The 17224-nt window shown below is 34.7% G+C and overlaps 1 protein-coding gene and 1 long non-coding RNA gene across 3 annotated transcripts in view; both read right to left on the bottom strand.

The window, feature by feature from the left end:
* Positions 1 to 17224, bottom strand: part of LOC141455996 (inactive dipeptidyl peptidase 10-like) — a 333209-nt gene that overhangs the window by 174391 nt on the left and 141594 nt on the right. The window lies entirely within an intron of this gene.
* On the bottom strand, positions 544 to 2779 carry LOC141455999 (uncharacterized). The gene is made up of 2 exons (XR_012459557.1): positions 1402 to 2779; positions 544 to 763 (listed from the first exon to the last, which is right to left on the bottom strand). It is a non-coding gene; the product is annotated as an uncharacterized lncRNA (long non-coding RNA).

Here is a 17224-nt window from a genome sequence, read left to right as displayed (position 1 = left end):
GTAGAACAGCAATCCTACTACTCTGCTGAATAACTTCTTTACATATCACTTTTTCTTCTTACTTGACACATTCACAAGATAACTGTGACTTCTCGAGAGACTTACCCATTTTTTTTTTTTCTCCCACACTTTAATCTTATTACATTGCAAACCATTCCATCTAGATAGGTGTGAAGTGGCTTCTAGTTTGGAAGGATATCCAGCTCGAACAGTCTTAATGTCGCTTTACCAACGTGTCCTAGGCCCTTTTTCTTCCTCTTTCTAAACTATGTTAACCTTTCAAGCCGTAACATACACTAAAGTCACAAAGATAGATCGTTTCATTGTCTCTTATAAACTGTTACTATTTCGCGCAAATTTAATTAAGATGATAGAAATATTTCAATTTTAAATTACATGTTTAGTGTTACAGTTTTGAAAATTTAATTCTTATCAGACGACTAAAAGTAATGGACGAAAACTTAGCATTAATCAGTGCTAATTCTCAAATCGAGTCTCTTGAGCCTAGGCTAAATAAATGGAGAATTAAAATAAATGAATAAATAATAATAAGTGTTTATTTGAACAGAACATTATACAATCTATACTAAAATAAAAAATATACACTTTTCGACAATGGACATACGTCCGTCCGTCATAAATGTAATTACATTACATTCTCCCTAAGATGAACTATTCTTCCACCCGTTTACCTAAACGTCACTCCTCTTTCTACAACAGTTTGTGGTAAGTACGTAGGACTCATCATGGACAAACGCCTAACCTGGAATCGAAACACTAGACTTAAAACCAAAAGAACTAAAACAGACGATTCAAACTTCTCTCTAGACTTCTTGTCAAACGATCTAAACTTTCACTTAAACAACAAACGACTAATCTACACCATATGATACACAAACCTGTCTGGACTTAGGGAATGGAACTTTGGAGCTCAGCCAAAGCTTCCAAAATCTACAGAATCCAATCCTTCCAATCAAAAACATACCGTCGAATCCGCTAATGCTCCTTACTTTGTTTCTAACTCTACCTTCGCACCGAGAGCTCCTTGTTCTTCATGTTTCTGAAGGTACAAGATATCGCTTGGCTGCGCTTCACGCCTCAGTTTCTTCACATCCTGATCCTTTAGTTTCATAACTTACTGCATTAACAGGGGAATCCTTCAAAACGGTTGAATTGCCACAGGCCACGACTAAATAAGGCATCTTTCTAGAAATCTTACACTAATAGATTATATTTCACCCCAGATGAATCATAAGTAGAGTTCGTTTTAAATCACCAGCAGAATAATTTTATAGTGAAGTTAATTGAAGCCAACTAACTTATAATAAAAAATCTAACATTTAAAGTAATTTAATAACATAACAAAAAAGAGAAAGAGGTAAAAGATGAGGCAGTACTTACCAGCACAGGGGCGCATCGACTTCGTGGTCATTTGCTCTCCATTCTTTCATGTTTGTAGCCACTTGAGTTGAAATGGCGCAGCCACTCTCATTACCCAGGTAGAATACACCAGATTGTTCATTGTTGAAATATTTATACCGCAAATGAGAGAATATATTAAAAATTAGTTAACTTTATGCAATAGTTTAAATAATTTACTAGAAAACAATAAAATATTATGGAAAACAGTTCTTTTTAAGAGGGGAAGAATCCCTCCTTTATTCTAACCAATCTATTCCAAAAATCAAACAATTATGAATGTCAATTACAAACCATTACAACTATTTTAATGCGATATTTTAACTGCAATTTAGCTAGTATAGTTCAAAGATAGTTCTATTCTTAACAAGCGCAGCGCCTTATACTCATCTGAATCCTGACGCCGCTCTGTGGCAATTTGCTGCACTAAAGTTACTTAAGTTTCCTTTCTTAGCATAAATCTCTAAAAATAAATATTTTTTTTATATATTAATCTTATTTAATATTAATTCTGATGCGAACAATCACACGACTTTTAAAGAACTTTTATTTACAAAATTGTTTAGTACGAGGGGAAAAAATAATGGCTAATAACCACAAAATTTATTCAGTAACAGCTCCCCGAATTTCAGATATTTTACTTGCGTAATGAATTCCTAACACTAGAAAGGTTAAAGAGTTAAAGAAAAAATCTGTGGCCCCTTCATCTCTCCCAAATAATTGGCTTAAGAAGCACTGCCTTAGTAATATGGGACAAATATAAGTTATCTGTTTACATAAAAGTAAGGAGCATGTGTAGTTTAGACTAAACTGTTGGAGTCGTTTTCAAGAAAACGTATAAATACTGGAACAAACGATTCAGCCAATTAGAACAGCCAATTAGCTGATTTTGTTTACAAGCAATTATTCGGTACAATGGTGGCACCGATTCAAAATTTCATAATTAAACTTTTTGTGATTTTCAGTATACGTATGAGTTTTTGATCAGTATGAGTTAGTTTGGCTACGTGCAGACTTATTGACGCACACTCATAAATACCGGGTATATATTCACATGGTACACATACTCCAAATAAATAAATGTAATGTTGGTTGAAATCGAATTTTAATGCCATGTGGTACCATGATCGCTAATTCTTTGTGTATCCATCCTATTAGCAATCAACAGATCCTAAAAAAATTGTAATTTTGTTTAATTTGTCTTCTCGAACAATTTTCAAATTATAAATGTTTTTTATTTTTTAATACATAAGGATTGCACAGGTGAAAAATGTAAGTATGTACACTTTTGAGTTTATACAGGGTGTATACGGAGGAGTGGTCGAAACTTGGGGAGGTGATTCTACAGCTCAAATGCAACAAAAAATATTCTATTCACTTTGGCCCGATTCTCAATAGTGTCCAAGATATTTGCATTTTTAACTTTTCCGTCGATATTCGTGTTTTTCACCATAAAAACGGCCGTAACGTTTCTATCCCTTATCCTACATCAAATCTGCTTATTCCAAACGAAAGAGCATTAAATTTCCTATAAATCTGTTTAACCCCAAAACGTTTCTTATAATAATGAAATTTTTACTTTAATGTCTAAAAAATTCGTTCTCGATGATTTCTGTTAAAATTTTCAACTGCATTTTTTAACAGAATAAGCAGATTTGATGTAGGATAAAGGATAGAAAAGTTACGACCGTTTTTATGGTGAAAAACACGAATATCGAACGGAAAAGTTAAAAATGCAAATATCTTGGACACTATTGAGAATCGGGCCAAAGTGAAGAGAATATTTTTTGTTGCATTTGAGCTGCTGAATCACCTCCCAAAGTTTCGACCACTCCTCCGCATACAGGGTGTTCATTTTAAGACGGCTCAAATGCATTTTTCATGCTTAAACGGTTAATCTGAGCGAAAAAATGGTAGAGGCAAAATTTGTTGCCCATCACCTCTAGTTTCAGAATATGTGACTTGATTTTTAGATTCCTGCCCGCATAAGCGGCTGACGCGCGACCAAAAGTGAGAGTTCGCAGTTGACCCCCATTTTCATATACACATTTTTAAAGAGTATAAAAAGTTATGAAAAGAAATAGGAAACCCAAATTCGATATCTTCAAAATTAAAGGTGCTAGGCCATTTCAAAATCTGGTATTTATTAATCATATTTCAATTTTTTAACTTGTTATCAAAGAGAAAGAAGAACATGTGATAGGCCATTTTTATGTATTTTTTCATCCCCTTTCTTCTGAAAATATTACCAAAGCAGTAAAGCTAGTATTTTTCTTAATATCGGGAAATAAGTCGTTTTCCGAATGATTTTTCTAACAAATGTTAAAAGCTTTAGATGTTCTCAAGTATTCACAAAATGGCTAAAAAATAATTTTACATCTGTTAACAACAAGAAGGGTTAATAAATTTTTGGTAATTTTGGGAGTGTTGCGTTTAATTACCAAAAAAATTGGAAACCTCCTGCCACATATTTAAGTGATCAATATCTTTCATTTAAAGGATCAAACTTATTCCTTAATTTATCAAATAATGCACTTTACGCAGCTCATGCAGTATGTACTGTGCCTTCAAAGGTGCCTCCTTTGGTTCGCAAGCCAGGTTAGCCTGGAGGTTTTCAACTCTGCATCCTCTCTATCTGAGGAGGCACCTTTGCCAACGGGCAACAAATTTTTCCTCTACTATTTTTTGCTCAGATCAACCGTTTAAGCATGAAATGCATTTGAGCCTTCTTAAAATGAACACCCTTTATATCCGTGCTCTATGACGCCCTAATATTGTGAATAAAAGAGCGAAAGAACACTTTCAGCTAAGAACTCATATTGGCTCCACCCTGATTCATACTTTTTCCAGTCAGACTCTATGGCTAATCTTAATTGAGAAAGAAAAATATTTTTCTACTTGTGGAAAGTAACGGACTAAGAAATGATATTTAAAAATTTTAACAACTTTAATTATGGTGTAACTGAAGTAAATTAAGAAGCCTACCTTATAAGTTTGGAACTCCCCGTCACGATTATAACATTCAACAAGAAAACTTTTGTTAGCATTCTTACGGTGGATTTATAATTCAATTTACGTTGCGTACTCTGTTAATAAGAAGTTTGTAAGGTGTTAATATTAAATAATAACAGAATAAATGTTTTTATGAAGTACTGTTATCTACTACTTTAAAATAGTATTTAATATTTTAATATGACTCAACAAAATTAAATCATTTTTTGGTTGTGAATCAACTCACGGTTTTTGTAAGATTTATTGAAATGGATACCCGATACACAATTTGTGAACAAAACGACTGCTTTTGCTTAAATAAATAAATACGCTGGAGTGCCTTCAGGCATCAATGGCCAAACTTTAGACCACAGTTTACCCAATAACTTGAACTAACTTGTAATGGTGCTGTAGCCAAAGTTAAAGTTGTGGAGTTTAAAACTAAAAATATGAAACTTTAAAGTGGCATAACATAAATTTAAACTATGATTTTCTTTTAATCATTTCATAATTTAGAATTTAGTAAAGCAAGATTTTTTTAAAAAAAAAAAGTGAAGTAATGATTCTCATTTAATTTATATTTTCGAGTTTGAAACCACTTCTAAAGATGATAATCAAAGTAATCAATATAAAAATGTTTGGTCATCCGTGCACAACGTGAATTTGCTACGAATTAAGTCAAAACAGTGAGGACACTTCTGGTAATTTAGTTTGTGAAGAGACAATGTTTTCTAAACGTAAACTAAAACAGCAAGTATTGAGGTGCAAGAACTTGACGGGTTTCACACAGATGTGAAGATAGTCACATGTAAAGTCTAGTTTTTTAATAGAGGAGCTTGTCTACAGAATTTAAGCAAAAGAAACGAGAAATCTGTGGCAGGATGTAGCCACACGGTTTGGACATCAGGCTGAGTCATAGGAAACATGTAAATGAGGTTCATTTAGAAATGGGGATTTAAGGAATAGTTTCGAAATCTTATCCTCTCAAACAAGCTTTGAACCTGTAGAAGATCTAAACTAGAAGATGAATAAAAGAAAAGACTTAAACTATAATAGCTTTGTTTAATGTGTATCTGAAGACGACACTACGGAATTATGGAGGAGCACAGTTATAGGTGTTACTTCGCTTAAACTAACTGATAAATTAACTTTCACAATCTGAGAGTCTTGGATCAGAAGAAATCTGATGGTGAGAGAGAAGCAATGCATTTGAGGCTCACTCAATCTGAGGACATTGCTCTCGCAACACTGTCTTTTTTGGTTGATACAGAGGCCACCATTATTTCAGAAACTACTTCAAGATTATTGTCCCTTAAAAGGTTTTTGTCTGTTGATTAAGAATTAGTAAATACCTTTGTGAGGGTCATGCGATTGTCTTGAGTTGGTGACCGACCAACTGGTAATGAACTGGTGAAAAGTGGACTTAGACTTCTTCAATTCAAACTTTACTTGACAAATCCGTTTTTGTTCTTCTTGGCTGGTATGGATTTAAAGATTCATTGCATGAATGCTAGTGTAGGCATGCTTTGTTGGAAAGTCATTTAAGTAATATAATAGACGAATAGATCTGTCAACCTCCTGATTGCCCCAAACAGCTTCTGCAAATTCCAGATGTCATTGGTGAAGTCTGTAAATCGTGCAGTAGTATCCGAACGATTTTTATCGTATAGAGATTTGATTTCAGAGCATCGGGAAAAAGTTACGGCCTCCTTCTTCGAGAATCTAAACTACTCGGAACTTCGCTGGCTATTTAAGCTAAGAGGTGAGAGATACTTGGAAATGTAGACCTTAGCTTGGGAGAGATCCCTATGTTGAAATGTGTTCTCTCTGTAATTTCAATATCCGCGAAGAGTTATACCATTTTCTGGGTGAGTGCCTCTATTGGCAGCATTTTGGGTTCTTTATTTCGGTAAGCGAACTCTTGCAAGGGATGAAATTATTGCTTTTTCATCCGGGCAAGTAAATCCTCGCCCCATTGATCCGCTATGCTCAACATCCTTGGAGAGTTAGGTATATATGAATTACAGATTCATCTTAGAATATTTATGTTTAAGTATCATTTATTATTTATATATAGTATTTATCATTTCGTATTTACTTATTTTGCTCTATTTATAATCTATCGTGTATTTTTCATTTATTTTTGTATTATTGAATTTGTACATTTACTTTCTCATTTAATTTGCTACTAAAGTTGTTTTCTTCTTTTTGTTTTGAAACAGCTCATTATTATTATTACTATTATCATTTTATATTCTTATTTTTATAGGTCTAGTTTTGTTTGTCTCATTAAGAAAGATAGTTCTCTTTTTAAGTATAGTAAACTCTGGCAGACGGCAGCATGTAGCCAAGCCTAATATACTTTTTTCTTTAAAAACATTGTACATACTTTTTTTAAAAAATAAAGTATTATTATTATTAATAAATCTGTCAATTTACCGAAAGTTGAGATACATACATGCTTTCACACACAAACTCATTCAATGTACATGTTACAGTAAATGTGAAAAAAAAATTAGCCAATAGATACATACGAGGGTCGTTTGAAAAGTCCGTGCAAAGTCAGAGAGATAGCACCACTGGCGCGTATCGAGGTTATGTTTAGTTAGTAGCATCTCTTGGAAGAACACACACCAAGTTTCAGCCAGATCGGTCTATTTCTTTGTATTTGGCATTCGTTTGAATCGAGGAAGTCGAGTGATTTTTAAAAAATGGACGAAAAAGAATTTCGTGTGTTGATTAAACACTACTTTATGAAAGGCAAAACGCCTCAGGAGACTAAAGAGGAGCTTGATAAACATTATGGTGACTCTGCACCTTCGATTAGAACAGTTTGTAAGTGGTTTCGAAATTTTCGGAGTGGCCATATGGGCACAAGTGACGTTGAACGTTCTGGACGCCCTGTTGAGGTTACCAGAAATCATTGATAAAATCCATGATATGGTGATGGATGACAGAAGAGTGAAAGTGCGTGAGATTGCTAGTGCTGTGGGCATCTCGAATGAACGGCTACATAATATTTTGCATCAACATTTGGACATGACAAAGCTATCCGCAAGATGGGTGCCGCGATTGCTCATGCTTGACCAAAAACGAAATCGTGTGAAGTGTTGCAAGGACGGTTTGCATCTGTTCCAGAATAATCCGCAGAATTTTAAGCGTCGTTTCGTCACTATGGATGAAACATGGATACATCACTACACTCCTGAGACCAAAGAACAATCTAAACAATGGGTTACCAAGGGGGAATCTGCGCCAAAAAAGGCGAAGACCGTTCCTTCGGCTGGAAAGATTATGGCGACTGTCTTTTGGGATTCGCAAGGAATAATCCTCATCGACTATCTGGAAAAGGGTAAAACTATTACAGGTGCATATTATTCATCGTTATTGGACCGTTTGAAAACCGAGCTGCAAGAAAAACGCCCACGATTGGCCCACAAAAAAGTCCTTTTCCATCACGACAACGCACCAGCTCACACCTCAGCAGTTGTGGTCGCAAAATTAATGGAAATAGGGTTCCAACTCGTTTCACATCCATCCCCCCTATTCTCCAGACTTGGCTCCCTCGGACTACTATTTGTTCCCCAATATGAAGAAATGGCTGGCGGGAAAAAGATTTTATTCAAACGAGGAGGTGATTGCAGAAACGAATGGCTATTTTTCAGACTTGGACAAATCCTATTATTCGGAAGGGATCAACAAACTAGAGCAGCGTTGGACGAAGTGTATAAGCCTAAAAGGAGACTATGTTGAAAACTAGGTTTACCCCAAAAAATTAAGTAGTTTTTATTTTTGCACGGACTTTTCAAACGATCCTCGTATATTGTTTCAAACTCAAAAACTAGTAAAATGGATTCCCGGAAGAAACAAAGATTTTAACTTATTTCGATCTCAAAAATGTTTGTGATGTTTCAAGGTTTTTATTACAACAATAAGAGAATACAAAAAGGCATCTAATAGATGTTATAGAATCAGAAGAATCTAGAAATTGACACAAATTTTTGTTAATACTGAATTTTCTCACTTGAGATTTTCGCTCAAGTGAGATAAAAAGAAAAATTGTAATTAGAGATGGCAGTGAGAAAAGTTAAAGATTTCTCCCAACATTAATTAAAATCCACTTATAATTGTTAGGTAAACAAAATTAAAATGATTCCCTCATTATGAACTAAAGGACCCTACTTTGAACCTGTTACCAAATGCAATTTTAAACTATATTTTTTTTAGACTTTTTCTTTTTGCAGGACTTCTTCTTCCTTGGTTAATTATTATTCAAATTGGCTGTCCTTATTTACCTTTATTCTAGGGCAGAATATAGAAGGGTGAAAGAATGAGACTTTCTAAAGAGTTTAAAAGGGTAAAAGTTAGAAAAAATGTTGATCTATCTAGTTAAAGCTCCACTGGAGGTTGCGGAATCGAGAGGGGTGGAGAGGTTGAGAAGTTCCTCTCCTGGGTAAAGTTGGCCGTTCACCAGTTCGCTTTCGTTATATTCGGGTATTTAAACTTCTACATTAATCTGTTCTAATTTTTGTTTAAATATTAATAGCGAAACTCAATATCGACGCTTAAAAGCAAAAACCTAATTAGTTAAACCTAAAAAGGGATATGTTCAACATGGTAGCCGAGCGGTTAGAGGCGAGACCTGTAAAGCTAATATGTATTGTGGTACTGGGTTCGATTCCCGGTCTTAGGCCTTGGATTTTATTTAATGGTTAATCAAAGAAATTTACAATAAAGTATGTTTGCTAGTCGCCTCCGTCCACTACACCTAATTGAAGAGCTTGGTGCAAAAAGGAGTTATCTACATTTTTTCAGAAAATGTGTTTAGTGGCGCCCCTTATTGTATGTTCAATTCTACATCTTTTGGTGCATAAACGAGTCTTTATGCAGACTCGTTTATTATTACTTATTCTCTAACCTAGGTTAGATTTGGAGCAAAAATGAGTTTTCTACTGCAGATAACTATCTTTTGCTCCAAACAGAAAAGATGACGCAATCAATCAAACAAAAATTTTTATATTAGGTTTATTTAATGTTTATATTAGATAGATATTATTATTTTTCTTTTTGACAGGCATAATAATATATCTAACATCCGCTTCGACAAGACACAAAATGCCACTTAAAAGTTCAAAAACAAGAAATCTGTTGACTAAAGTACTTAATATGTACTCAAGTTTTACTGAAAATTATGATTTTGGTGCAAAAAATAGCTGCAAAATAACTTTTGCTTATAGCAAGCTTAAAAAATGCCCTAGAAAGTTCAAATTAAGCCCCAAATGACCCCATCACAATATATTAACTAATCCTTACTGCAGACACAACATAAGGAATACATCTTAAAGCATATTTACTTTTTTGTCCCTACTAAAAATTTTAAAAACCTGTAGATAACTCCTTTTTGCACCAAGCTCTTCAATTGATAGTTGGACGTTAAGCCCGCCAGAAAAAATAGGCAATTACTTTACTTTATACGTGTGACTTTGGTGATGGAAAGAACAGGAGACACAGAACACATAATAGTTAAAGGAACAATTTTAGGAAGTGTAAAAAGTTTTAGATACTAGGGATTAGTGATGCGGTTAGCATATTGGATTGCCATGAGGAAGACCCGGGTTTGTATCCATCTGCTGACCCTTAGATCTTGTCTTTCTAAGAGCTTCTTACAGTTCACTGACCGGTGATGGTCAGTGGTGTCTATAACGAGAGAACACTGTCCGGAGGCCGGCAGTGCACTAAAAAAAGCTCCGGGTGCCAATCATCTCAGAAGTTATAAAAGAAATACCAGGCAAAATAGAAAATAGGAAATAAGAGAAATATTTGTAGTCGCAGTATGATTCTTAAAAACTCAATTTTAACTCAATCCAGCGAATCTTATTTTCAAACAAGGCACTAAAAAGCCAGCTTCAAGCGATGGAGACGGTATATCTTAGCAAGAAAAATACAAAGACTGGTAAAGACAAAGAGGGACAAAATTAGAAATGCTATTATCCGAAAGAATTTGGGCGTGAAACCTGCAGTGGAAAAAAATTTGATCTAATCAGTTGCAATGTTTTGGGCAGTTTACCAGGATGACCAATGATTTAGTGTAGCCAGACGCGAACACGAAACAAGACTAGCGGGAAATAGGGATTGTCCAAGAAAAATCTGGGTGGAGGATGTTATAGAGGGTTTTAGGGTTAGAGAGAGAGACATGGGCTGGAGAAAGAGGATGGAACTTGCTAAGAACCAGGATGAGTGGAGGTAGCTCTGCAATGCTTCTACTCTGCAAAGGCGGTAGAAGTGGATGGATTATGTATGTATGCAGACAGAATGTACTCTTGCTCACTAAGAAGTCTTTTGTGAAAGGGAGCTGGCAGCACTTCTTTTAAATTTCATAATAATGTTCGCAATCCGCTCTATATATTACAAAAAAGAGTTAGGTTAATGTGTGACTAGAATGCTTAGTTTGAAAAAGTTCCAAAATAGAAGTACCAATGTATTGAATTATTTTTTTCATATTTCTGAGACTTTATCAGAAATTATACATTTTCTGAACTTCGTAAGTAGTAATTTTTATCAAGAGCAAGTATTGTAACAAATAAAAGTCACATGTTTGTTCAAGCTAGCTTTTTTTGTTTCCTTATCGTGTAGAATCATAAGACGCTTTGTAAATTGGATGAGATGCGAATTGGATTTAACTAAAATTAAGAAAAAAGTTTAAATTGCCAGCAATCTATCGGCAATGTCATTAGCTCTAATCAATCGCAAAGAGGGGAAATATCAAGAACCTGCGTGACAGCACCATTATTTGAAAAAAATATTTTGTCTTAACCAAATACGAGTAGTTCGTGTTAATGTTCTTCGTATTGTTAGAATAGCGTACGAGGTGTGGCTATTAAATAACGAGACTATTGCTGTAAAACATTTTATTTGAAATTTATACATATTTAGTTATTATCACCTTCAATATACACCCTACCCTATCCCTAAAACGCTCCACGCGAATTTACTATTGTTCGAAACAGTGCTGGAAGTCTTTTTCTGTGAGCTCCTGCATGACGCGTGCCGCTTTTTGTTTCACAGCTTCAAAGGACTGAAATCGTGTTCCTTTTTAATGCACCTTTGACTTTGGGGAACAGATAAAAGTCAGGTCAGGCGAATAAGGCGGATGGCCTAAAACTGGGATGTTGTACTAACTAGAAACGTCTTGACAGACAATGCATTGTGAGCCGGCGCGTTGTCTTGATGGAGAACCCATTACAAAGTTCTTCTACAAATCGGGTCGTTTTTTTCCTTACTCTTTCACGGAGTTGAGCAAGCACCTCACGGTAGTAATGTTGATTAATTATAATCGATATTTTCAACCGTTTTGGACGTGGATGGGCGACCAGGGCGGTCATCATCACCGACGTCTTCTCGGCCATCTTGGAAACGCTTGAACCATTCAAAAACTCGCTCACGTGATAAACCATCATCGCCATAAACTTCTTTTAATAAAAGATAAGTTTCAGTAGCGGTTTTATCAAGTTTTGATGTGAAATTTCACAATTCGTCGCTCCTATTACATGTGTAGTATCATATTTTCGGCGAAACGACACTAACACCTCTTACACAAACGATGGTTCCGGTCAGACAGATTTCTCTACAAACACGCGAGACGCTGCAATCGAAAGAGAAGGCTTTACGCTGCACAGCTGTCCGGTCGTTAGGATTTGGCGCATGCATAGTTTTTCTGTAGCAGCATCAGTCTCGTTATTTAATTTAGCCACACCTTGTATCTGCAGGGACTGAAGAAGTAGCTAGTCTATTCTCCCTAGGTTTGGATGAACTCCACAGTGCTTTGAACAACTAATTTCTGAGAACTTTGGGAATAAATGGATAATTTTAATCAGCTTCTTGTGAGGCCCATAAAGTCACCTAGCAAGTACAAAAGTTGCTTGTCTGGTAGCAAATTTTGGCAATATACTGTTGCATATACTTATACTTATATACTGGCATATATTTGTACTGGCGATATACTGATTTCCAAGTAAATTTTTTTTTCTATGCAAGGCACCAGATAAAGTATTAAATTTGCATCTGAAATGGCGTGCTGTTGTCGAAGAAAGCACCGCGCTCTAGGGCATTATATTGTGTGGTTCACCGTCATTCTCTATTCTGTGCTCATGTTTCTATAACATTAGACCGTGTTAGTGGCTCACATGTGACTAAAGTAAGGTTTGTACTTGTAGCTAGTTGATTGTGAGTAATATACAAAGTAGATGTTGGCAACAATGCCCTATGTATTGCATACTTTATAGAGTGGTCTGGGCTAAGCTCTCTCAGGTTTCCAGATAAAAGACACCATCGTTTTATCACTGAAAACCTTACTAAAAGTCTACTTTAAGGAAAAAGTACACAAAAGACCTTTTTTCAATAATGAGATCTTAAGAAATATACTTTTTTAAAGTTTGGATACTGCGCATGTTACAAATATAGCACTCTATAGTTTTTTTTGATGAGTAAGGTATAAAGGTCATGGAGGGAAAACAAATCTAAAAACAACTGTCATTTAGATTGACTGTGCTTATCCCTTATTCTTAAATTTTGTTGTAATCGCTTATTTTTTTGAAATCCAAAACTTGATCGGCCTACTGCAAGCTTTAGGAAATAGGATGGACAATTTTAGCAGCTCGAAAACGTAGCAGCCTTGCGGAACTTCTAAGCTGCGCTAATTTTTTTTTTAAAAAAGAGGAATTCCAATTTATCAATAAAAATAACATTCAGACAGTCTGAGACAGAGAGAAATGGAACGATGCTTTGAGTTTTCATATCGCCTCTAGATTCGAACTGGCGAGTAACTAGCAGTCAGGGAATCCTAAAAATTAATTTCATGAAATTTAAAAGCAAATGGTTTTATTAGAGTATGTTTTCCAAACTAACAGAGTATAATCCTCTTAAAATTACACATCCTGTATTAGCATAAAAAATAAACAATCAACTCAGAATGCAAACTCACTTACGATATATTTACACATAATCAAAACGGAAAACTATCATGAAATCGTAAATATTAAACTTTTCAATACCAAATACTATCTTATTTCACCACACTCAATGTGTTATAAAAATTGACAGAATTTTCGCAAATGAGTGAAAGAGAGAAGTCACACCTTAATTTACGAGCAGATAAGGGTGGTGAATCAACTGCAGGGCACAAAACAGTAGGTGTAACACGATGTACTGCACAACGGACAAAACCCATTTTAGATTACCGTGTGTGGCTGACATCAGAATATATGACTTCGGTTACTGGATTACAATGGCAGATAGCGTTACTAATGGATGAAGATTTTATTTCCATGCGCCATTTTTATATTCCATACAGCTATTTTGGATATAATGGAAAAAGAAAAGAAGTTTTAAGAATTATGAAAAATCTAAAATCTTAAAAGTATTTTTTTTTTTTTACTTCTGAGAAGTTATTATGTAAAGGTAATATTTTTTAATTTTTAAATACTATGAAAGAGCAACCTAATTTAGTAGTTGAGTTAAGCACTGCCGGAAAATAAAAAATAAAAATTGTCGATTGGGACTCCAAATTTGGGAGTGTGGCTAAACTATCTTTTGGATTTTAAGCAACTTACGAGGTGTGGCTATTAAATAACGAGACTGCAGCTGCTACAGAAGAACTAGGCAAGCGCCAAATCCTAACGACCGACAGCTGTGCAGCGTAAAGCCTTCTCTTTTGATTGCAGCGTCTCACGTGTTTGTAGTGAAATATGTCTGACCGGAACCGTCCGTTTGTGTAAGAGGTGTTAGTTTCGTTTTGCCGAAAACATGATACTACACATACGAGTATAACAGAGCAACGAAATGTCGTGAAATTTCACATGAAACTGGGTAAAACCGCTTCTGGAACTTATATTTTATTAAAAGAAGTTTATGGCGATGAATGTTAATCAAATGCGCGAGTTTTAGAGTGGTTCAAGAGTTTCCAAGATGGCCGAGAAGACGTCGGAGATGATGACCGCCCGGGTCGTCCTTCCACGTCCAAAACGAATGAAAATATCGATTATAAATTAATCACCATTACTACCGTGAAGTGCTTGCTCAACTACGTGAAAGAGTAAGGAAAAAAACGACCCGATTTGTGGAAGAACAAGTCACGGGTTCTCCATTAAGGCACGTACAACATCCCAGTTTTAGGCCATCCGCCTTATTCGCCTGACCTTGCCCCCATGTGACTTTTATCTGTTCCCCAAAGTCAAATCTGCATTAAAAGGAACTCGATTTCAGTCTGTTGAAGCTGTGGAAGAAAAAGCGGCACGCGTCATGCAGGAGCTGACAGAAAAAGACTTCCAGCACTGTTTCGAACAATGGTACATTCGCATGGAGCGTTGTAGGGATAGGGGAGGGATGTATGTTGAAGGTGATAATAACTAAATATGTATAAATTTAAAATAAAATGTATTACAGCAATAGTCTCGTTATTTAATCGCCACACCTCGTATTGTCAAGTTTTTAAACAGTAAGGTACTCTTTAAAAAAATAAATAAAATTCTACTCTTCTCGGTAAATTGATGCGCCTGTCTGCATTTACACTGTCTAGGAATCTCTCGTGAAATGCCATAACACCATTACTACCTAACGTTCACCAAAACAGAAACTTCTTACATATCATTCCTGTTTTCACAGAACAGTCATTCCTTCAATCAGGATATCCGCTAAACGCACCACTCACGGGTTTTATTAAGAGCAGGAACTGTAAGAGAGCTTAATTTTAGTGAAGTAACTGGACAACAAAAGCTAATAATACTCTTGTCCCAATGTAACGCTTCATTGAATAACAAATGTAAGTTGATTAATTTAGTTATGCAGATGTGTCCTGTAATCTTGTTTTCCTCAGCCTGTTGAATAGAATTTAATCAATAGAAGCACTTTCTCTAAGGTGGGAAATGCAACTAGTTTATAAAAGTAAAGGTATTTACAATCTTTTTTTTTTTTTTGCTGGTACAGGTTCACCAATAATTTGCAGCATGAAATTTAAAATGCCTAAAGTGCATATTGCCCTTCTACTGTAAACTAAGAAAGACCTGTTCTTTTGTGGAATAATTTTTAAGTTAAAAAAATGCCCGAAGTTACTTCTGGTAGATTTGTTTAAAATTTTATTCTAAGCAACTTTTACAGCTTACCATAAAACCTCCGAAGCCATCTTAAGCTCACACACTGGGCTTGTAATTGATAGGTAATTACTTTTAGATTAAAACATCTGCTGCGAACACTCATCAGCAAATTATATTTGTTAGGGCTTTTAAATTGTCTATTTCCTCATAGAGGCTATTCAAAAACTCTTCTGAATAGCTGAATTTAATTTTTAACGTTTCTTAATAAAAATTTTAGTGACCATTATATGAAATAATGTTACCAGTCGATGATACTATGTCATCTGCTTAGACTAGCGCTTTTATCTTTCCAAAACTGAGGGTAGATGATCAATAAAATGAGTCTCCACTTTAGAGTTTCCACTCTAAAAGATTCTGAAGTTCTATCCACGACGCGAACGAAGAATCTACTAAAGAATAGTGCAATTTTAAAAGATTTAACAATTTTTAAGATATACCTCGACTGAAAAGTTGAATGTGTCAAATGTCATGTAGAAATAGTTACAAATGTGCCACTTCTTACTTCTTTACAGAGTTCAAACTGTAAGCTCGCTAACAAAAAGATTCATCAATGAATTTTAGGCAAATATAAAGCTATAGTATTTCAATTAATACAAGGCAAGGTTATCCGTTGAATTGGAAACATTCATTGGGGATTAATGTCATTGCTCGCTGAGTAATCTAAAAGACAAGGAATATACGAGTTCATTTTTCAAGAAGCTGTCCAACACCCAAACAGTTTAGGAAATGCAATTAAATAACTCCTTTAAAAAAAGTAGATTGCATAAATGGAAGAAATTAAGTTCCATTAATTAATTTTTGAAAGTAGTGCAGACAGTTTTGTTAAAAAAATAGTTTAATTTTTTATTGAATAAAAAGTTGATCATTGTAGATTCTATGTGAATAATTCATCGAAACATTGATGGAACTTAAACTGACATTTCTAAGAAAACATTCTCACAATAAATTTCTAATTTATTCGTTTAGTGAGACAAACGTTTTGGGTTTCATTGCAGTTGGTAATTTCGTATTGAAAGATTGTTATTAACATAAACACTAAAAATTGATTACCAATCTGAATCTTTAGTTCAATATAGTTTTCAGTAAGAAAGTAATAAAAAAGATAACATTTTAGCACTATACAAATTCAATGTAAAAATATTAATTTTTAATATTTACGGCCTTTTGTGATCAGATCTCTGCTCTAGATCCGCCTAGCACATTTTGATAAAGTAATTCTTTTATATTTCTTGCACCTTTAGGTTTCCATATTTATGTTCTTTGCAATTTAAATCAAGGAAATAAAATCCCTGAAAAAGTTTGTAAAGAAAAAAAATGACAAAAATAAAATATAATTTTCTAAACATAAAAATCTTTTGCATGCTTATGTAATATAATCAATCGTTTTTATGACATTCGTAGGGTTGCCAACTCTACATAGTTCCAAAAAAAAAAGGCGTACATGCAGAGATTCCGGCTCAGGGCCCCGGGGAAAAAGTCTCCTCTCCCCCGTCTATAATGGGGCCTGGGTACATTTATATCTTACAGACTTATTCATGAAAAGTTGATAGTTACTTCAATAACCTGTTGACTATTCAGTTCAGTTAGAACAGAAAAAACAACACGCCAAATGAAGAAGTCTCGGAAGTGAGAACTTAAATCAAAAATACAATACAATAAATTAGATT

This window comes from Rhodnius prolixus, unplaced genomic scaffold (genome assembly GCF_049639745.1).
Source record: "Rhodnius prolixus isolate KJV_2025 unplaced genomic scaffold, Rpr scaffold_4, whole genome shotgun sequence".
NCBI lineage: Eukaryota > Metazoa > Arthropoda > Insecta > Hemiptera > Reduviidae > Rhodnius > Rhodnius prolixus.
Note: the sequence above shows the minus strand (reverse complement) of the source record. Positions and strands in the feature narration are given on the sequence as shown.